This window comes from Heloderma suspectum, chromosome 1 (assembly GCF_057233095.1).
Source record: "Heloderma suspectum isolate Gila_16-S chromosome 1, 16-S_ref, whole genome shotgun sequence".
NCBI classification, from domain to species: Eukaryota; Metazoa; Chordata; class Lepidosauria; order Squamata; family Helodermatidae; genus Heloderma; species Heloderma suspectum.
This window is the reverse complement of record NC_139458.1, coordinates 357,204,298-357,227,298: the sequence shown is the minus strand read 5'-3', so window position 1 is coordinate 357,227,298 and position 23,001 is coordinate 357,204,298. Positions and strand designations below refer to the sequence as shown.

Genomic DNA, 23,001 nt, shown 5'->3' with positions numbered 1-23,001 from the left:
TACTTGAAAGGTTGTCACAGCGAAGAAGGCCAGGATCTCTTCTTGATCATCCCAGAGTGCAGGACACGGAATAATGGGCTCAAGTGACAGGAAGCCAGATTCCGGCTGAACATCAGGAAAAACTTCCTGACTGTACATCGCCCAGAGTGGCTGGGTGACCAGTCAGATGGGCGATTAATAAATGTAATAAATAAATAAATAAATTAATAAGATGAGGCTGGATAGCCATTTGTCAGGGACGCTCTGACTTGGATTCCTGCATTGAGCAGGGGGTTGGACTCGATGGCCTTGTAGGTCCCTTCCAACCCTACTATTCTATGATTCTATGAAAGATTTTGGATTCCCCCTCCAAGGCCATAGCAGTGAGGGAGGGAGTGCCATATCCTATGGCCCCTGGGACCCTCTCCCAGGGGCCATAGGATTACTGTGTCAGGGATAAGAGCATGACAGAGGTTTTTACAACGTGAATGTTACAGAAAGAATGGACACAGAGATTTTTCTACCCATCTCACACTTACAGTACTTATGGCATTGATCAGCAGTCAGTTCAGAATAGATAAAAAGGAACGTTTTTGTATAGCACACGATGGCCATGAGCTTAGATGGCTTTTTTAAAAAGATTGAGGGCTCCATCTTATGCGCATAGGATGGTGCCTTTAGGCTACAGTCCTATGCCCACTTACCTGGGAGTAAGCCCCATTGAACTTAAGGGGACTTACTTCTGAGTAGACATGTAGAGGATAGCAGTGTGAGATGATTTCATAGAGGATAGGCCTATCAAATCTTAGCCATGATTGCTAAATGGACCCTTCATGTTCAGAGGCCTCTGAATACCAGAAGCTGGGGGCATACAACTGGGAGAGGGCTGTCACCCTCATGTCCTGCTTGTAGGCTTCTCAGATGCATTCGTTTTTCCACTGTTGGAGACAGGGATGCTAGAGTAAAAATGGTGTGTGTGTGTGTGTGTGTGTGCGTGTAAAGGAGTTCAGGAGTGGGCCTCAAGAATGATTCATAGCTTGGAAAGCCTGGCTTCTATTAGGATTGCCAAACTAAATGGAATGACCTTAAAACAGATGGTTAAGTGTTGCTATTATCACTGTTTGTAACTGCCTCCCATGGAGAGATTTCTAATAGAGAATGCTGTTCTAGCAAAGGCATTATGATATTTTGGAGCTAGTCGTTGAAGCCAGGCAAACTGAAGCTGGAGAGAAGACATAAGCATTTCATTATAAAAAGCATATTTATTATTGACATCAAAAATGTAATCCGCTCCCCATCAAATGAGGTCTTTGAACCTTACCTATATTTACCATCTTTCTAAAAGAGACTCTTGCATTCAGTCAGAAATGAATAGTGTTGCAGTAGTAATTCATAGGTTAAATCTATGACTTTTCCCAGACAGGAATTCACATATGGCCTTAAAGGACTTGTTGAGAAAGGAAAGGAAAAGAATTCAAGTAACTATTATTATTGGGGGGAAATGGAAGTTCAGCTTCAGGGAAAAAAGAACAATTTGCCATGGGATATTCACATAATCCATATGCAAAATGTCCCTGAAATTATCTGGGACTGACTTTATTACAAAAGGTAATGCTTAAGACTAGTTCAGTGTTTGCTGGTCTTGATAGCCTAATGCAAGTGTGACCATGCTAATAGACTATCTTAGGTAATTGCCCCCACAGTTTCTGAAGAGATTATGAATTCAGCCAACGCCCTCAAGTACTGTCTCAAGAGATAGATTTACCATGCAGGAGAACATGCCCAGCAATTTATCCAGACTCCGGAAGGCCTGGAGAATAACATCATTTGGGTCCAATATCTCCATGGCATGTATTACATTTTTTAAATTTATTTAAAACATTTGTATCCCACCCTGTATCATTAAGATCTCATATCCTAACTTGGTAACTCTGGGACAGGTTGTTGTTGTTTAAAAAAATCTATTTGAAATTCAGGCTAAGCCTGATGGCAGTTCTTAGGCTGTTTGCATAATGATGGGCATAGATGAATTTAAATGACTACCTGAAAGGTCATCTCTCTCTCTCTCTCATGCACACACACACACACACACACTTCACTGAGATCACTACCCTGTTTGATTATAATTCCTTTATATTGCTTAGAGTGCTGTAAGCTATTATCTTACTGAAACTCTACATAAACATCAGTGCTAAAGGAAACCATAACTATCTGTTCCATGGGTATTGTCTTGCAAGGAAAACAACACATTTGGGCCAATTATCTCAATCATGATTGGAGAGTCCCCCAACCTTCCAGAGCATATTTAGAGGGTGCCTGGGTGGGGGAGGGAGCCTGCAAGTGGGAGGAGAGGGCATGTTCTGCAAGTGGTGGCCTCCGCTTGTGGTATCACAGTCCTGGATCCAACCCTTATTTTTTACACAGATCTATATACCACTTCGCAGTGAACTATCAAAGCAGTTAACAATAATAATACAATCATAAAAATATAACCATAAAATGCAATAAAATAATCACTACTTGGCAATAAAACTATAACTATACCGGCTGGGTCACACCTTGGGGAAACTCTGCATGAAGAGGTGGGTCTTAAGCAAGCATCTGAAGATCAACGCTTAAGATGTGGTGTACATGGTGTTAATGAGAGTCGGTGGGTGTGTAGAAAGCTGGAGGGAGGCAGACAGGGAGGGCTGAAGGTCTTTTCTGCCTCAAAGAAGGACATTCGGCACTGTCACACTCGATGTCAGGGTGGACACTGAGCCCATAGAATCCCAGAGTAGTTCTGATTCTGAGGAAGAGCAGTTGCTCCTGGGAGAGGAGCGCGCTCCTCTTTCCCAGGGCCAACTGCTGACGGAGATTCCTCCCACCAGCATTCCTACCTTAGATAGCAGTCCTGGGAGTGACAGAATGCGGGAAGCAGACTTGATGGACGCGCGACGCCGATGCAGAGAGCGGCGCCAAATGGAGGGCGCGGAAAGGAGGCGTAGTGCCCGGTTGGCGCGCAAACAACGGCTGCGCCCAGAGGATCCAAGGGAAAAGGGGAGGGACTCTCCCTAGCCCTTAAGTTCAGAGGTCTGCCAGTAATTCCCTTTCAAACGGGGACCAACTGTTCCAACTTAGGGCACTGTGCTGCTCAGATCTAGTTGCAAATGGTAGAGTTGTTAAGTTGTAAAAGAAGAATAAAGCTTTGAAAGGAATCCCTTTGTCTGAGTCTGGACTTGGCTACTGGATTAGACTGAGAGAGGCCTCCAAGGAGCCCTTGACACTCAAGTTGCATTTGAGGCAAGCATTATTAACTGCCCAAACTCGTATTTCCAAGCCTGAAAATATGAATTTTGACGCCATCACTAAACATGTGTTGCCACAGGCGATCACATTAAATGGCAATGTGAGCACATGGTGCCAAAGATACTGAAGGCAAAAAAGAAGCAAAATGGCCCTGAGAAGCAGCAGCTGGAGAACAAAAGGGAGGGCTCCAGAGGCCTAGTTATGCTCATGGAAAGCTCCATGGGTGTAAATCTACTGTCACTGGTGCTCCCACTGGTAGAAGGCCCCCAAACAGACTGTTCTGCAGGCAAGGCAGAGGTTGCTTTGGATACCCTTTCTTAAAACAAAACAAAAGGTACAGGAGGATGGGACTAGGATGGCCACTTATGCATTGCCAAAAAGGAGGAATTACATCACAAAAAAGAGGGCAAAGGGGACACCAATTTGCATGACATTTGCATATGCAAATGTATGTGTGTCGGTGCAAATTTTTAAATAATAATAATTTCAGTAGAAATACAATGCATCTCGCCATAGCAGAGAAGGCTGACTAGGTAACTTGTGTGTCTGTTCCATCGGCTGTTTAGGTGCTGTGGATGGGCAACGTCAAGGCCCCTGCTGCTCTCCCTTCTTATGTATCTGTAAACTGGACATGGATTGGACAGCCTTCAAACAGAGAACACCTTCAAATAGAGGACTGTCCCCTGCCAGCTCTCCAAAATAGAGGACTGTCCTCTCTGAAGTTGGAGAGCTGGACACCCTATGGGCCTCCTCTGCCCCTCTGCTCTCCCTGTAATTTAAGAACTGGCCTGAGTGAGCCACAATATCTAGAATCCAGCCCTTCAAGTGTGTTAGATAATCCAATCTAATGTGAGGGGGCACTGACAAATTGTGTTGTATTTTTTCTGATGTTGCGAAGTATTTTTCAAAGTGTTGTTTCTTCCATTAGCATTTTACTTATTTGCCTATTTATTTGCCTATTTTCTCTCAGAAACCTTGAACAGGTTCCATATTCAGGCTGTACGGTACCACCTTTTTTGGTGGTGGTGGTGCTTGCTGGCAAAAGCAGATACAGCTGCTGCGCCATTTTGCCGGAAGCTCACTTCAGGCCAATTTCTGCTCTTAGTCAATCATCCCCACCCCATGAGTTTCACCAGAACAGAAGTAAAATTGCTGTCCAGAAATCTCTTTCTTTGGACTTCTATCTTATTTACAGAGGCAGATATTTCAAAGAACTGACAACTTCAACCGACTGCGCTGGACCGGAATATGCTTCTTTAAAAACAAAAACACAAGTTTAAGTGAACAACCTGACATTCTTTAGCTTGGAATAAAAAGGGTCCTCCCCCGCCCCCCGCCTCCCAGCCCTTTATAAATCTTTTACAGAAGTTATTGGCACCAGCTTCAAAAGAGTTGCCTTACAATTAGCTACATCCTTTCCCTTATGGAATCATATGTCAGTGGAAGGCTTGCCCAAGAAAGGAGCAATAAATAATACCTTTAAGCAGCATTTAATAATTGTAACCTATCTAATCTTTCCATGATAGGTTCAAATCCAAGAACCGTGAAGGGCATTAGATAATGTGATTCATGGAGCAGTCTGCAGAGACACAAAGAAACTGCAGAAACCTCAATGAGGTGGGTGGGAAGACAGAAGTGTTTCATTTTAAAAGCATACAGGAGGGCTAAAGGAAGGCCTGCATTGTCACTGCAAGCATTTTCGTTGCTCTGTGTGCCAAACCAAAGGGAAAGAGAACAAAATGAGAAAAGGAAAAGGAGGGGGAAGGAATTTCACGAAGTATTCAAAGAATTGTTCTTTGACGTCATGTGTAACAACAATATTGGCCAGACACCAACCCGCTCACATACTTGCTCTGTGATGTGAAAGCTATTACCCTATGTGAGCCCTTGTTACTGCTGGGTGGGTGTGAATTCTACAATCTTGAGTGGAGTCAATTGCACAAGTCTATGCCATTTCAGTGAGATCCTTCCGACTGGGTGGGAAGACTTGATTAAGTGCTTGTTTAATTCATACACACTCCCCCCACAGGCATGGAATCATTCTGAGAGCTCCCATACTGCACAGTGTGACTGAATGTGAGACATCCCTGATCTGATTTTTCCTTGAGTTAAGAAGATATAGTTGAAGATGGACTCTCCACTCGTGTTATTAGAATTGGGTTTATGTACCAGGGGTGGGCAGAAGGTAGATCTCTGAGTGATTTGCAGTAGATCTTCAAAAATTTCTGACTCCCAGTTGTTGAAGAACAGCAGCAATAACTTACTCCACCTCCACCACTGCCACCCTCAGATTATACTCTTGGAGTAACCAGGAGTGGATTTTCATGTGGAAAGACTGTAAGCTGCTTTCAGTTCTGGTACACAAACAAATGCCTGGGCTCAAAAAATAATAATTTTAAGTGTATGTCTTTTGCACCTGGCCCCTGTTGGTAGATTGCAGGGTTCTAGTAAAAAACAACAAGAACAAAGTAGATCTCACAAGCCTGCCCACCCCTGAATTAACATCCGAGACCTAGGGAAACTCACTCCTGCCCCTGTCTATAGAGGATTCCTCCAAATTTGAACAATTTTGTGAAGCCTGAGTCACAGCAGCTGAGGCTTACTGAGAAAGCTTTGACAAATCTCTCTTAGGGCATCTCTACAGCAGCCTAAAATCCTGCATTTAAAATGGGACTTTCTGCTCCAGTTTTAAATGCAGGATCACAATGACTCCCTTTTTCATGTGCTTCCTTTTCCCCCACCCCCTTCCCCCTCCTTCTCCCTGTATCTGAGTCTTCCATTATCTTTCATTGATCTTGCTCCTCTTCTTGCCACTTTTACTCTTTTCACAGAGCAAACTCAAGAAGAACAAACCAGGGTAATTTGATAGCTCATTTATCTGCGATCTAATTAAAAACAGAACAAAGGGCATTTCTTTTTATTTATTTATTTAAAACATTTCTATCCCACCCTATATCATTAAGATCTCAGGGCGGCATACAGATAAAATCAATGTAAACGGTATAAAACAATAAATAATTTAAACACCTAAAAACATATTAAACTATTAAACAAGCTAAAACCAGTTAAAATCTAAAACAGTTAAAACAACGTTCTAGGGAATGCATTTAGCCCTCAAAGGGTTTTGGTAAAAAGCCACGATTTTACTTGGTGCCGAAACAAGACCAATGTCTGTGTCAATCGGGCCTCCAAGGGGAGGGCATTCCACAACCGTGGTGCCACAGCAGAAAAGGCTCTCTCCCACATACCACCATAGTGTATGCCTCGTACCGTTGGGATGCAGACGAGGGCCCCTCCAACAGATCTCAGTTCTCGGGCAGGCATATATAGGGAGAGGCGCTCCCTCATATATCGAGGCCCCAAGCCACTTAGGGCTTTAAATGTCATCACCAAAACTTGAATTCCGACCGGAAGCATATTGCCAGCCAGTGCAATTCCTTTAAAACCAGTGTTGTATGGTTTTTATGGGGTGTTCTGGTCAGCAGTCTAGCTGCTGCATTTTGCACTAGCTGCAATTTCCGAGTCATCCTCAAGGGCAGCCCCACATAAAGTGCATTGACAGTCTAATTGGGAAGTTACCAGCACATATACTACTGTGGCTAGATTATCCCTGTCCAGGAAAGGCTGTAGCTGGAGGATCAGCCAAAGCTGGTCCCAAGTACTCTGGGCCACAGAGTCCACCTGGGGCTCCAGTGACAGGGATGGATCTAGGAGTACTCCCAAGCTATGCACCTGCTCCTTCAGGGGGAGTGCAACCCCATCCAGGACAGGTCGCTTACCCAATTCCTGGACTCGGGAACCACCAATCCACAGAGCTTCCGTCTTGTCGGGATTTAGCTTCAGTTTATTGGCCCTCATCCAGCCCATTATAGCCTCCAGGCACTGGTCCAGCACCTTCACCACCTGGAGGCTATAAAGGCACTGGGGTAGCACCTTCTATATAGACTTATACACAAGATTCATGGCTCTATTTTGCATATAAGTCTATGAGGACATCCTGCCAATCACCATTTTTGTTTTTTTTAATGGCCATCAGCAGGATGTGCCCATAGACTTATACGCAAAATAGAGCCGTGAATCTTGCGTATAAGCCTATCGGCACATAGACTTATTACACAAGATTCATGGCTCTATTTTGCGTATAAGTCTATGGGGACAACCTGTCAATCGCCTTTTTTTTTTTTTAATGGCGCTCGGCACGGAGGCAGCCATGCCGTCCCGCGTGGAATCCTCCAGGCGAGGAGGTAAGTGGGGCCAATCCGCTGCAGATTCCTGAGGCCAGATTCCAAAGAATCCAGCCTCATTTGAATCCGCAGCAGATTTCTCTAACATCCCTATCTCAAATACAGAGTTGTGATTCTTCCTCACTGTCTTTTGGAATATATCCAGCTACCTGTCAGATTCATGCATGTGGTCATTTCCCCAAAAGATGTAAAAGCTGGGATTGCAGCTGATCCTAATTGCTTTGAACGTAGATTCCATTGACATTTTGCACAGGAATAACAGGCAATGCAGATGAATTAATGCAAACATGCCAGATGGTACCTGATTTACAAGAACTCTGGTGAGGCAGCTTTTGGAACGGAATGCTTACAAAACTGTCTGTAGGAACTGCAGAGGATTTATAGCGCTTTCAAAATGATACTTTATCACCCCAATTGACATTTTTGTAAGGGGCCTATATCCAAGCAGTCTCAATAAGGATGTCTGGTAAAGAATACGCAAGACAGTTTACTAATGTAGACGGATCATGAAATTGGGGTGGGGGTTGTTTGTTTCTTCAGAAAAGGAAATTTTATGATGGCTCTTGTTTAAATTGTGAATTCATCCATACTGTTCAAGCTGTGACCATTTAACAGCTATCTGGTGGCCTTGTATGAAATATACTGTGACTGTGTAGGATGTGTGTAAAATTCTTATTTATTTATTTTATTTATATACCGTCCTACTATCCTCAAGGCAGTTCACAAAGCATCAAACCCCCAAAACATAAAACAACCAAAACAATAAATACAACCATGAAAATATTAACATATTAAAACATTAAAAATATTTAAGAGCCAAATTTAAGAGTAAATTTAATAATCAGAGCAACAGATAAAAAATTAAATGCCTCCTGGAAGAGGAAGGGCTTAACCTGGCACCTAAATGTATACAGTGCAGGTGAATCTCCCTAGGAAGAGCATTCCACAGATAGGGGGCCACTACAGAAAAGGCTCTTTCCCTGGTAGCTACCTGTTTATTGTATGGGCCATTGAGGGCAGTGACACCCAGAGAAGACCCACCAAAGCTGAACCTAGCAATCAGGCAGGAACATGTGGGAGAAGGGGCTCATTTGCGGTGGCCAGTTCATCATTGCTTGGTCCTACTGGATGGATGGATGGATGGATGGATGGATGGATGGATCCAGTGGTCAGGGTCTGTTTGCCCTAATGGTTAGACTGCTTAATCCACCAAGTAAGGCTTTTCCAATCTTCAAAGCAAAGTAATAAGGCACTATTACTTTGTCACTCTGTTGACTCAGCCCCATCCCTAGCAGATGCCAAGCCCACTCCAGATGTTTGAAGGCCTTTGCCATGGCCTAGAAGCAATGATGTCACTTCCCCTTTGCCACACCAGAGGACTCGGAGAATATGATGGAATGCATGGCTTAAGCATGGCAGGGGGACACTCCCTGTCAACATTAGAAATCCTTTGTTCATGTTCATGGGTGACTGCATTTTAGGGTAGGGAGGCAGAATTTTATTTGGTTTGGGAGGTTTTATAAGAACTTAGCAAAATTCGCAAATTTCTTCGTATTCAGGAGGGAAAGAACTTGAGATTCAAAAAAATCTAATTTGGGAGAAACCAAAACAGACAGGTTCATCCATCCAGGCAGAGGGCTTTGAGTGCTTTGCTCTTAAAAGTCTGGGTTTGAATCCCTGTGTACTCAACTGTGTTTGTAGTCCTAATTTAAAGTGATCAGAGCCAAACTGCTCATAAGACCTCCTCCCTGCCCCATGATCCCAGCAAAAGAAAAAAGCCTCCATTTATGCCAATGGAGATTTTTCCCTAACCCCCACCCCAGTCTGAATCAGGGCTATGCATGTTTACACTACAGTAAATATAAAGCTAACCCTCAGCTACATGCCAAGTGATTAATGTAACATGCAGCGTAGCTCTCAGTCGCCTCTTTTTTCTGACAGGCTCCTCGTCTTAACATATGGCAGACAGGTACATGTAGGGATGTACGAAAGTCACTTACCTTTCCGTGGATTATGTTTATGGTGGGGGAGGAGGCGTTCCATCCCTCCCCCCGGAATCCTCGATGGGGGGGGAGGCGATCCATTCCCCCCCCCGAATCCTCGAACGGCCGGCTGTGCTCCGCGGTGGCTCTGCGGAGCAGCTGGCCAGGCCCAGGCCAGAGCCGTCCGCAGATGGATTTCCGGCCGCGGAGGGCTCTGGGTTTAAAAAAAAAAAAAAACGCATATGCAAATGGTGGCGCCTATGGCCGCCGCCATTTGCGTTCCTTATTTTTCGTCGTCTTAGTCTACGTAAATATTTACGTAGACTATTACGGCGAAAATAAAGGGGAACGTAAATAGCGCCCGCTATGCTATTTGCATTCCCCTTAATTTTCGCCGTAATAGTCTATGTAAATATTTATGTAGACTAAGACGGCCAAAAATAAGGAACGCAAATGGCGGCAGCCGTAGCCGCCGCCATTTGCATACACGGGGGTTGTTGTTTTTTAACCCAGCCATGATAGGCTATGTAAATCTTTACATAGCCTATCACGTCTCTGTAAAAAAAAAAAACAACAACCTCCAGACTGCAAATGGCGGTGGCGGCAGCTGGTCGGAAGACCAGCCGCCGGAGCCGCCCCCAGAGCCGCCGCCGCCTGGAACATCCACCCCAGGTAAGTCTCATCCCAGGGGGGATCCACAGGGGGGCGGGGGGGTGGCAGGCTGTTCCGCCACAGATTTTGGGGGGCCAAATGCACTAGCATTCAGCCTCACCGAGATCCGTGGCGGAATTCTCTGACATCCCTGGGTACATGATGGTCCTGTCCAGGCTGGGAATAGCTGTACCTCTTGAATTTGGCCCAGGCAGATGGGTGAGAATTTCAGAGATGATCTGAACTTGTAGCTCCAAATCTGTAATTTTAGTCTGCATGTTTATTAATAAACAGACTATTTCCAGCACTTAAATTTCTAAAGTGGAAAGCGTGTGTGTTGGGGGTGGGGGTGCAAGGCGGCAGCAACTTCATGGACTAGCTATATAGCGCTGGAAGAAAGTAAACTGCAGCTCTAAATATCAAGCCAGTGAATGAAGTTTCCTATGAGTCAGGATTTATTTCACATTTAATTGGTGTATAGTAAATTATATGAGCTCAGGACAGCCAATAAATGACTAAGTGATTAGTCTATTTTCTGCTACACCTCCCAATTTAATATGCACAATTTTAATTAATGAGATGTTTTCCCTACTCCGTTCCAAGACATTAGGAAAGATAAATAAAGCTAAAGCTTCTTCCACGTCTGTGACACCCCACTTGGGTGCCTCCCCAGGACTCAATAGATCACTACAAATTGTTGCTATCTATTTATCCTTCTTCCAGCCATGTGACACTGTTTGTAAGCAGGCCATTAAGAATTAATATCGCAAGTAAGAGGCATTATTCCTAATACTTCACTAATAGTAATAATTACCCTGTATTTTATTCCTGTCTTTCTTATCTATTAATTTTCTAATTTGTACCCCCCAAAACGCAATGTAATCTATGATGATGATAATTCTATGTTTTCATCATTATTCCATTAGACTTGTATAACATGCCTCTTCCCCAGAAAAGAAATGTGTGGGATCTGCTCCAACTCATTTGGCAAGATCCCAGAAATTATTAAGTTACCATACATGTGTTAGATCGTTCATATGACCATGTCTGTGTTCACAGAGGAGCACATGAAAAGACCTGACATAGTGAAAAGCCTCCAGGTAACTGTAGGAGCTACAAATTCTAACAGTTGAAAAAGCCACCTGTGCTGAGCTCCTTTTCTACATGCTCTAAAATCTGTTTGACCACCCCCTTGCTCACCCTCCCACCTTGCTCACCTTCCCTGGCAGCACCTGACATCTTCTTGGATAAGCATTGTGGCGGGAGAAGAAGAGTATGCAAAGTCATCAGAAGCCCTTTCAGATGTTCTCAGTGCAAAGATAATTAACACATGAGAAGGGGGAGTGTGCTAGCCCCCCCCCCCATCACTGTGTTTGTCTCCCTCTACACGTGGCGGGTGGCTTTGCAAAGAAGAGAACCTCCTCGACTGTGGGGGCGTTCCACATGATCCAGAACACTGATTTTCCCACATCCTGGCTCATGTAGAGCCCCCACAGATAGAGGAGGCTCTCCTCTTCACAAAGTCACCCTCTGAATAGCTAGTGCAATTCCCCCCCCCCCGTGCACCTGTTGACGATCCTCGGATTGAGAATGCCTGAAGAGGCCTGTGTTGTATATAGCTATGAAAACCACAAAATAAGGTTCAGAATATGGCCCTATGTCTTTTTTATCTCACACACACACACACACACAAACCTGGTGAAAGATTGTTTATAGAAACTGCCTGTGAACAATCCAACTGCAGTCCCATGAGCACCCCCATCCGATGCATGGTTTCTCAGGAATAGGAACATAGGAATCTGCCTTATACTGAGTCAGACCATTGGCCCACCACTTAGCAGTGGCTTTCCAGGATTTCAGGCAGGACTTTTTTCATCCTTACTTGGAGATGGCAGGGATGGAACCTGGGACCTTCTACATGCAAAGCAGATGCTCTATCACTGAGCCATAGCTCCTGCCCCTCCCCACTGTGTTCAGTGGGGCTTGCTCTCAAGTAAGTATGCATAGCATCATAGCCTTACAGTGCAAACCTATCCATGTTTACTCAGAAGTGAGTTCTGCAGTGTTCAATAGGACCCTCTCGAGGGGGTGCTTCCAGACTAGATTTTCATCGTGCAATCACCCTGCCTCAAACACAGGGGCTGTTCAGATAACACGCTAACCGACACTCATTGGTTGAGTTGTGGGTTGTTTTGAACCATAGGTTGTTTGTTGAAGCATGGGTTAGGGTGTTATCTGAACACAGCACATTTTCCACAGGGTGGGTTATCGTGTTGTCTGAATGCAGCCAGGCTGGCTTCTTAACCATGCAGCATGGCATGTTAACCACTCTGAACAACCCAGCAACAAACCATGGGTTCTCAAGGTGGTTTGTTCGAGAAAATAAGCCAGACTGCATGGTTAACAAGCCACCCTGGCTGCGTTCAGACAACACAACAACCCATGGTTCAACAGACAACCCATGGTTCAAAACAACCCTCACTCAACCACTGAGTGTGGGTTAGCACGTTGTGTGAACAATCCCACAGACTTTTGCGGGGGGAGAGGGTCCAGTCGTTGTCATCTTCTAATGTCATCTACCACTGCTTCTAGTTTTTTTCTTACCACAAAAAAATCTGTTGAGGGATAAGTATACACAGGAGTAAAACCCCAGCCTGTAAAATTGCCCCCAGAAAAATTGGTTTGAGAACCAAGTATATGTTGAGAAAATGTGTCTATACAAAATGGAGCGGGACAGGAGAAACCTGGAAACTTGGCACTGTCAAATGTAAGCACACAACACATACTCCATAATTCTGCGCAGAAGAGCTGCACAGTAAATGAGAAGTGCTATTAAAAAGTGATATTTTTCTCTTCGAAGGAAGGTTTCAAAACAGGGAGCTTTAGCCATTTGAATTGGGAAATTTGTGTTAGCATATAAAACCTAGGTGGCATGCATTTTATGCTCCCTAAGAGGAAAATAAAGGTATCTCTTATTGGTGACTGGAGTTAACAGGAATTGATAAATTACTTTCCATCCCAGTGGAGAAGAAATCTCAAAAGTTTTAGATTTCCATTGTCAGAGAAATTACTTCTGCAATTCTGCCAGCAGGAGTGAATTTAACTGTGGTGTGTGGAGTTTTTTTTTAACTTTATCAGAGTATGGCAAAAATCAGAAAATTCATAGCTCTGTGACTGCAGTGTATGAATGCACAAGTTCCAAGGGCCCTGTTTAGAACATTCTAATTTATGAATGCCACCTGCATATTTGCAGCACTGACTTGAAAGTTCAGAATCCTTTGGATGTTGGAAGGCTGTTCTTCAAGCCTTCTCAAATGCATTGCCTGGAGAAACCAAAGGGAGAACACAGAGAGGATTATGGCTTCAGCTGCACAGGGCCAGTTTCACACTCCCCCAAGCATGTCCCCTTTGCTCAGGGTTATGCGAGCACATTCTGCAGCTAGTTAAAATATCATACTGCATTTGAATCTACTTACTGAAGTTTGAAGTTACTTTTAGGACCACAGACATTAATAAAAGATTAGATGGTTTTAAGCAGAATATAATACCTCGAAGAATGAATGTTCAAATAGGCTTAAAAAAAAGAAGAGGAAGGAGAAAGAAAAGAAAAAGGAAGGAAGGAAGAATGTAAAAGGGGGGAGGGAGAATTTTCCCTGATTTCACTATCTGAACTGTGCAGTTTGGGTGGTATCTTATCAGACACCACTGTCTGGATAAAGTATTACAACCTCACTGAGTACAATAGATAAGCCTGTACACAGAGCTCTGCACAAGTGACCTCTTGAAATTCTCCACCGTATTTGTGGGCATTGGGGTGAGGGACTATTTTACTGAACTTCTCCAGGAGGAGGAGAAACTCTCAACAGTTTCGTACAGCTAAGGCACCCCATTGGCAGCACAACTTCTCTCTTTTTTCCTAAGGGTTTTTTTGTGCTGCCCCTGCAAGTGGCAACAGCATCAATTGTACTGGCAGGCTGGCCTAGGGGTGACCTGTCCATATAGGCGAATGAGGCAGACAAGTTTAAAAATAAAATAACGAAGATGTCGTTATTTCAATTCCCATCTGTGTGCAGAGGGAATGTGACCGAGGCTGTGGAGGTGGGCGAGGGTCCATCTGGGGCTGATGGGGCTAAGTCAGGCTGCCCACTTGCCTTTGGGACCTGGCCCTCTCTCAGGCGGCACAGGATATCCTCCTGCTCCCCTGCTACTCCCAGTTGGAGGCAGGAAGTGAGAGTACACACACCCCTGAGAACAACCGCTCCCTTTGCCCTCGGAGGGCTGAGCCTAGGGGCTGGCAGCACCTTGTTGACGATGTCGCCCCAAGGATGCAACCAGGACCCTTCTTCCAGTCACCCTTCTTCCAGGGCTGTGCTTGTCTTCTCCATTGTTTTCATCAGGTCCTCTGTGCTGAGTTTTTTAAAAAAAAAACATTTTGGGCACATTTTATTATAGATTATCATATTTCTACTTCCGAAGATGCGGGGGGGGGGGGGTGTGCCTCTTTATTAAACGCAAAATAGGGGCAAAATGTTTCCCAGTTTACCAAAAACCTCAGCCTAGATCTGCCCTTGGGGTTTGGGTGCTTATTGCATGGTTCGCCTAGGGTGCCAGTTGCTAGCAGCTAGTGTAGGGCCAGCCCTGGCTGGCCCCCATTTTGCACCTACCACAAAGCAGGGGGGGGCAGTGTTGTATCTAGCCTCAGGGAAGAGGTGGAGCTAGTGCTGTTCCAAATTCTGTCCTTCACTTCCCTGAAACTTTTCTTCCCCATGAAAGCTTCCATTGTTCTGCCTCATTTTCAGGGTGTTTTACCATTTATTTTTGTGGTGTTTTTGAGCTTACCGAATCACTGCAAGGCAGCAGAGGATGCTGTGAGTGGCTCTGCAGCTTCCCTGACCACTTGCGCTTCCGGATCTGAAAAAAAGCCCTATGGGAGGAATTACCTCACGATGTCTTTCTGTGGGCTTTATTTGATGTGCGGGAAGCTGAGGATGCTAGATGCTGCCAGAGAGATGATTGCGCCATGAAAGACAAGACACTCATGCACACTCCTTAGCCACATCCTAAGTAAAGGAAGCACAAGGAACCTGAACCCAACCCATGGGAATTTCTCTGATTTTTTTTTTCCTCCTTTGAATTTCTTTTTGAAAGCAATTTCTTTTCTATCAAATTGAATGAAAATGGTGGGAGAAAAGGTGAGAGAAATTCTCAGCATAGCACTAATTTTTTATAAAAAGCAGAATGAATAGTGGGCCTCTATGTTGGCACCTGTGGCATTGTGCTCATTGTTGACTGTTATTCTTTGCATGTGGCTCCCTCACTGGAGACAAACACCACTTTTTCAGATTGTCAGAAGTGCCATGGCATCATTACCCAGGGTGTGCACAGATATTTCATTTATCTCACTATTATACAAACACCTGCTCTCCTTTAAAAAAAAAAAATATTGGGGTTTTGTTTGCATATATATATAATATCTCATTCAGCCCTGACAGTAGATGCTCAGTCAATAATAATAATAATAATAATAATAATAAAATAAGAGGACAGATTTCACATACTCATTGGTACTCTAGCAAGCACTCATTAGAAAATTACTTCCAAAATTTTTCACGGGCTTCCACTGGTTTATTAGCTAACATCACCTGAAAACGCTTGACTATAACATCTACTTGTGTAATTAACATTTCACTACGAAGACTGGGGATTTTTTAAAGGTGGCTGCTGAGGATGCTATGCTAAAGCATAGTGTGCTTCCTAATTAATTAAGCCTTGTTAAGACCACTTCCGCATCAACACTGCATAAAAGGCCTAACTGCCTTTGAGAGAAAAGTCCTTTAAATTTATACACAGAGCATACACACAGGAGAGAAGACAAAAGAGCTCTTGTCAAGTACAAAATGAATGTAGCCTGTAAGAACACTGCAAGCAAATATTGGACTACAATAGCAAGCATGATAGCCATCTAATCGGGTATGGCGAGGATGTTGTTGCCGAATTTTTCTCTGTAGCCATAAGATACCATTTTATTTTCTGGTCCATGTAGCTTCTCAGTCTGTGGTGCCTCTGAGGATGATTAGTCCTGTGGCCAACAATACCATTTATCTTACCCTGGGGATGGTCGTCTGTATTCTACTTCACACAGAATTTGCTAACGTAGGGTGTTGTTGTTTTTTAAAAGAGCAAACTACATGAGGCAAAAGAACATGGCTGCAATCAAGTGACCCTCTTTCTGAAACTACAGGAACTGCCATGGATCAAAGAAGGTCTTATGATCCTCAGAGAGCTAACTGAACACTAAAAACAGAAGTGAATGAATCTACCATTCTTGTCATTTTGTTTTCCTTTTTTCATGCAGTGCTGGACAAGTGTTCAAGAAAAAGCTGGTAAGTAGACAAAAGGGCGGTTGGATATTGATGGAACATGCCTGGGGTCCATTCCTTACCTCAGTCCCTCAGGGGTTACTTGATAATTCAGATTAAATGGGTATCATGATGGCTGAACTCCCCTTACTTGCCTAAACCAACTCCCCTTTTCCCATAACTCAGGGCTTTTCTACATGAGGCATTTATCATGCACGCATCATTCCCTACTCACAGTTGTTTAGATGACGTGACACTCCAGTTTCACTTCTGGGTCTAACCAGCATTTTCAGTGAGTTTTTTTAGAGCATGGAAAATGCATCATTTAATCATGAAAGCGAAAGAAAGCATGATTTCCTCTTGGGTATTTGCACTATTCAGCTATGCCTTAGTGCCACCTACAGGTTATGTGGTGGAAAAGCAGGAAAGGAAATGCTCCTTGTGTAGTGCTCGGATCTCAGTTCTGTGACAAAACCGAAAGTAGATACAGTGGCTTAACAGACATTTAACAGCCTCATGTCAAAAAACTCTCAGTTCCTTCAAAGCCAGTTCCTAGGCCATTTATTTTATTTTGCATGCTAGGTTTAATTAATTATTTTAACTGACTAATGTATTTTTACTTTGTTCTTTGATATTCTCTGTTTTGTAATGGCTTCAGCTACACAAAAATAAACTGTATTTTATTTGATATAATGTTCAGAACCATCACTAGATGACTGTGTTAGTCCAGCTTTATTGCTGGGACTAAATTCACCCTAAAACATTCTAAAAACACCTTCTGACATCACCCATTGTGTAACATATAGGAACTCTTACTATCAGAGTAGGTGGTTCAGTTAACAAATCTAACTGGAGTGTACTGAATTAAAACTCTGAAAGCTTCCCATCTCTTACCCAAAAGGGATTGTATTCTTTCTGATTAACTTGGTCAAAAGGACAAAGGCATTAACACAGGGTAAGATAAGATAGCTTAGAATTCCGTCCCTCCAATCAGAACACGCAGACTTACTTAACAAAGCAGTTCGTTTTATTTACAGAAAGAATGTAAGGACTGCAGTCAAGCAAATAAAAAGCAAACATTTCATCTAGCTTAACATACTTGACCTAGCTGATATAACAAGATGGGAGGTTGCATCTCACTTCATTACGGGCAAATCCATCACAAAAGGCAATAGCGTGTCTAGGTTTGAAATCCAAGATCTCCTCTACCTCTCACATGGAGAGGAATTCTGCTTTTGCCAACACCATGTGTGCCGACTGAAGCCTGAAGCCCCTAACACCAACTTGAGATGTTTTCGTATTGCCGACTTCACCTGTAAAATTGGCTCTAGGGCACACTGCGGTCCAGGAAGAAGAAGACAGACCAGGATGACTGGGATAATTCCCTTGCATAGGACACAAGGCAGGATACATTTAGGCTGTCCTAGCCAATACACATCTCAATTGTTTTGATACAGTCTGAGAGTATCAGAAGCCAGCACGCTGAGCAATTCACATGGGATGAATGGTAGCTAGTGTCTGGAAAGTCAGCAAGGGTAACTCCGTGCAACCTTGTCCTTTTGGAACAGAGGCAAGATGGATTATAATTAACTCAGACCATTTAATACTGTGTATTCCTAACTCTATGTGACACTCCGTTGTAAGATAAATATTACAGCAGCTGAAAGCAAAAGTTGCAAGTAATTTTCCAGATGTCCTAAAATATTCATTCATATATATATATATACACACACACACACACACACATACATATATTCTGTGACTTCATCAATGCCTAAACATGAGTCTCGGAGAGAAAATTCAGAAGCGGGGGGGAGGGGAGGGGTAGTTGAACTGAACTGCACTAAACAGCTGTTATCAATTTGTTATTTTAAAAATCCCTTCATGTAACTAATCAACGTGATGCTGTGGTTCTCAAAATAAGTGCTAGATCAACTAGGGACAGTACGGCTAGCCATTGCACTTTCCTCCTGATCTCTTGCCCCAGTCCAGAAACTGTGTCCTTAACTCAGAGGAGGGTAACCTATGTCCCTCCAGATGTTGTTGGACTCCAACTCCCATCAGCCCCAGCCAGGATGGTCAATGGCCAGGGGTATGGAAGTTGTAGTCTCACAGCATCCTGAGGTGCACGGGTTCCCCACCCCTGCCTTAACTGAGCAAGAAGTCTATAGTGGATTTTCCCCTCTTCACCACCACCACCTATCGCGAAACTGCTCCTTCTCTGTGCAGTCTCACCTATGGGGTTTCTTACTTATAGCAGATATGGGGTTTTCAAAAAAACTGCTTAGTGACAATTCTTAAGGACTCGAGAGACACTGTTGCTGCTACAAACCTCTTAATGACTTTTTTTGTTAACCTCAGGCCAAATTCCTTAAACCTCTACCTCTGCCAAATATACTCACAACCAGGTACAGTCTTCCTCTGACTCCCAAAGCTCCTCCTGTTGTATTTCTGGCTGCTTGGACAGTTTATCTGGGTTTTTATTGGCAAGATCTTCTGGCAAGATCTTAGGGCAGCCTCCTGACATAACACAGCCACCTGCTCCCTACTCCTGATCATCAGCCACCTAAGGTTATCCCCCAGAGAAAGAATAGCTTAACATCCTGGCCTTAGCTATTCACTTTCTCCTCAGCTTTCTCCCAATCCTTCTAAAACAACACACAACAAAAATATCTCCTCCCTCACTTTCCACAGACTGACCCCCCTTTCAGAACATCACTAAGCAACTACTACAGAGGCCTTTGACAGTAACAAAACAAGGCCTCAGGCCTACTCAGATACATTGTAGCCTCAGAGAGGCCACACAAAGTAAACATTACATAACAACAATTATATACCTGTCATTTTTTCACAAAGGCCTACCACTTGAAATCAAATATTAGATGTCAAATATCAAATACTGTCAAGTAGTAGCACTGAATAATAGGCCATGATTTTTTATGGATACTTGACCTCAGAATCCACATGGATATTTTACTTCAAATCTGAGGGAAATTCCAATACGTTCTGTTCAAAACCCATTGTTCTCTGCTTTAGTGCTTTGCTTTGAAAAGTCCTGGCTCACTTATGCATCCTGTGAGTTCTCTAAATAATAATATTTTCCCAAGTAGTAACATCCCCCTATCCCCATTCTGCTCTGTCTCCTGAAGTAAATGCATGGGGGGGGGGGGGGTAGCTCTGCAGAAAATGACATTTGGTGGGAAACCAGAATTGCTTAGCAATCATAGATTGAGGTGTTTACCCTGTAATCATGAAAGCTCTGTGGTCCAGAGGGCATAGCCCAGTGGCAAAAATAGGGCTCCTCTGATGTATTCCCACTATCTAGATGGCAAAGAAATGGCAACAGTGGAAGGTCTCTACAGCAAAATAACACATTTTTGAATAACTGCATATCACTCCTTGAATTTCACTGGCAATAACGGAGACCTTATAAACCTGCAGAGCTTAAGTGGTTTTTATAAAAAATCTGACTGAGCCTGTGAGATCAAGAAAATAAAAAAGGATAAAGCATCTGTTTTCATGTAACATGCACAGAAATAAGGGGGAAATAATAGCAACAAGATGGAACAGCTGTTGATGCAACTGGTGCCCTTCTGGCTCAGGAATGGGGGGTGGGGGTGGGGGGAGTGGATAAAGTTATCCCTAATAACTAGCTAATAATATCATGAGCAAACTAAGGCTTATCCAACCGATTAGTCTAAGATGTGCCACCATCTTATTTTAGCCTTTATAGCAAAATAGTTTTGGAAATATCAATGAAAAAGCTAATACCATGATATGATATCCAGTCTACACATAATGTGTTGGAAGAAGGAAGGGAATGCCAGCTATTCTGCTCTCCACATTGCATTTTTTAAAGGCTACATGATGCACATTCTAGTGCATCAGAGGAGGCATGCTCCATTTTTAATGTAAAGACTCGCATGTGAACTGAAATTGATTAGTCTCAAGGCAAAGTATGGAGGAGTCCTTGTCAATTTCACCACACAGTGACCAGTTCAGATGTAGCGTCAAGGCAAAATCTGAGTACCTAGAATCATAGAATCATAGAATAGTAGGGTTGGAAGGCGCCTACAAGGCCATCGAGTCCAACTCCCTGCTCAATGCAGGAATCCAAGTCAGAGCATCCCTGACAAATGGCTGTCCAGCCTCGTCTTGAACGCCTCCAGTGCGGGAGAGCCCACCACCTTCCTAGGGAATTGGTTCCATTGTCGTATTGCTCTTACAGTCAGGTCATTAATAAAAATTAATAAAGTCAAGTCATTAATAAAAATGTTGAAGAGCAGTGGGCCCAGGACTGAGCCCTGAGGTACCCCACTTGTTACCTCTCCCCAGTTTGAGAAGGTACCATTGATAAGCACTATTTGAGTCCGATTCTGTAGCCAAATGTGGATCCACCGGATGGTTGTTTCATCTAGCCCACTTTGAGCTAGTTTGCTCATCAGGATATCATGGGGCACTTTGCCAAAAGCTTTGCTTAAGTCGAGGTATACTATGTTTACAGCATTCCCACAGTCCACAAGGGAGGTGACTTGATAAAAAAATGAGATCAGATTCGTCTGGCAGGACTTGTTCTTGACAAATCCATGTTGGCTTTGAGTAATCACTGCATTGTTTTCAAGGTGCTTCCAGATGGATTGCTTTATCATCTGCTCCAGAATTTTCCCAGGGATTGATGTCAGACTGACTGGTCTGTAGTTCCCAGGTTCCTCCTTCTTACCCTTTTGGAAGATAGGGACAACATTAGCCCTCCTCCAGTCATCTGGCACTTCACCCGTCCTCCATGATTTCTCAAAGAGAATAGACAGCGGTTCTGAGAGTTCTTCTGCCAGTTCCTTTATTACTCTAGGATGCAGTTCATCTAGCCCTGGAGATTTGAACTCACTCAAATTAATTAAGTGTTCCTTGACTGTATGCCTATCTATCTCAAGCTGCAATCCTGCCCCGTCAGCCTGTACTTAGCCTTTGCCAGTGGGGTCATAGACCCTCTTTTGGGAGAAGACTGAGCCAATCCTTATTTAATAGCTGAACCACCATTTCTTTCCTCTGACTTTTACTATGCACGTAGCTGAAGAAAGACTTTTTGTTGTTTTTAGCATCCCTCGCTAACCTCAGCTCATTCTCAGCTTTAGCCTTCCTGACACCATCCGTGCAATTCTGTGCTACCTGTCTGTACTCTTCCTTTGTTACTTGGCCTTCTTTCCACTTCCTATATGTATCCTTTTTTGTTTTCAGTTAATCCCTATGCTTTTTGTGAAGCCACATTGGCTTCTTCTGTTGTCTTCCACCTTTTCTTCTTGTTGGAATTGTTTGTGATTGTGCCCTGAGAATTTCCTTTTTTAAAAGCTCCCACCCATCTTGCACTCCTTTTCTCATTAGTGTCGCTTGCCATGGGACCTTACTGATCATTGTTCTGAGTTTATTAAAATCAGCTTTCCTAAAATCCAGGGTATGCATTTGGCTACACTCGGCTTTTGCTTCCCTTAGAACCAAGAACTGAAGTACAACATGGTCGCTTTCCCCCAGAGTTCCTGTAACTGCTACTTTATCCACTAAGTAATCTCTGTTGGTTAGGATTAGGGATGTCAGAGAATTCTGCCACGGATCTCAGTGAGGCCAAATGCCAGTGCATTCGGCCCCCCGAAATCTGTGGCGGAACGGTCTGCCTCCCTGCCCCCCCATGGATCCCCCTGGGACGAGACTTACCTGGGACGGATCTTCCGGGCGGCGACGGCTCCGGCGGTGGCTTTGGCGGCGGTGGCGGCGGCTGGTCTTCCAACCGGCTGCCACCGCTGCCATTTGTCTTGTAAAAAAACAAAAAACGACGTGATAGGCTACATAAAGATTTACGTAGCCTATCATGTCTGGGTTAAAAAAAAAAAAACGTGTACGCAAATGGCAGCGGCTACGGCCGCCGCCATTTGCGTTCCTTATTTTTGGCCGTCTTAGTCTACATCAATATTTATGTAGACTATGACGGTGAAAATAAAGGGGAACGTACGTAGGCTAAAACGGTGGATCAAAAAGGGACGCAAATAGCGCCCGCTATGCTATTTGCGTTCCCCTTCATTTTCGCCATCATAGTCTACGTAAATATTTACGTAGATTATGATGGCCAAAAATAAGGAACGCAAATGGCAGCGGCCATAGCCGCCACCATTTGCGTATGCGGTTTTTTTATTTTTCCCCAGAGCCCTCCGTGGCTGGAAATCCGGCCGCGGACGGCTCTGGCCTGGGCTGGGCCTGGCCGGCTGCTCCGCAGAGCTGCCGCAGAGCACAGCTGGCCATCGAGGATTCCAGGGAGGAGGGACAGAACGCCTCCCCCCCCACCATCAACATAATCCGCGGAAAGGTAAGTGACTTTCGTACATCCCTAGTTAGGATCAAGTCAAGGATAGCCGATCCTCTAGTTCCTTCCTCTACTTTCTGTAGGAGGAAGTTATCCACCACACAAGTCAGGAATTTCCTGGAGGGGCCATGTTTTGCAGAATTTGTCTC

At 43.9% G+C, this 23,001-nt stretch overlaps 1 long non-coding RNA gene across 1 annotated transcript in view; it reads left to right on the top strand.

The window, feature by feature from the left end:
* The window catches only part of LOC146359728 (uncharacterized), a 34,618-nt gene that overhangs the window by 7,569 nt on the left and 4,048 nt on the right, over positions 1 to 23,001 (top strand). The window contains exon 2 of the long non-coding RNA XR_014787337.1: positions 16,323 to 16,527. This is a non-coding gene — a long non-coding RNA (uncharacterized LOC146359728). The remainder of the gene's footprint in view (positions 1 to 16,322; positions 16,528 to 23,001) is intronic.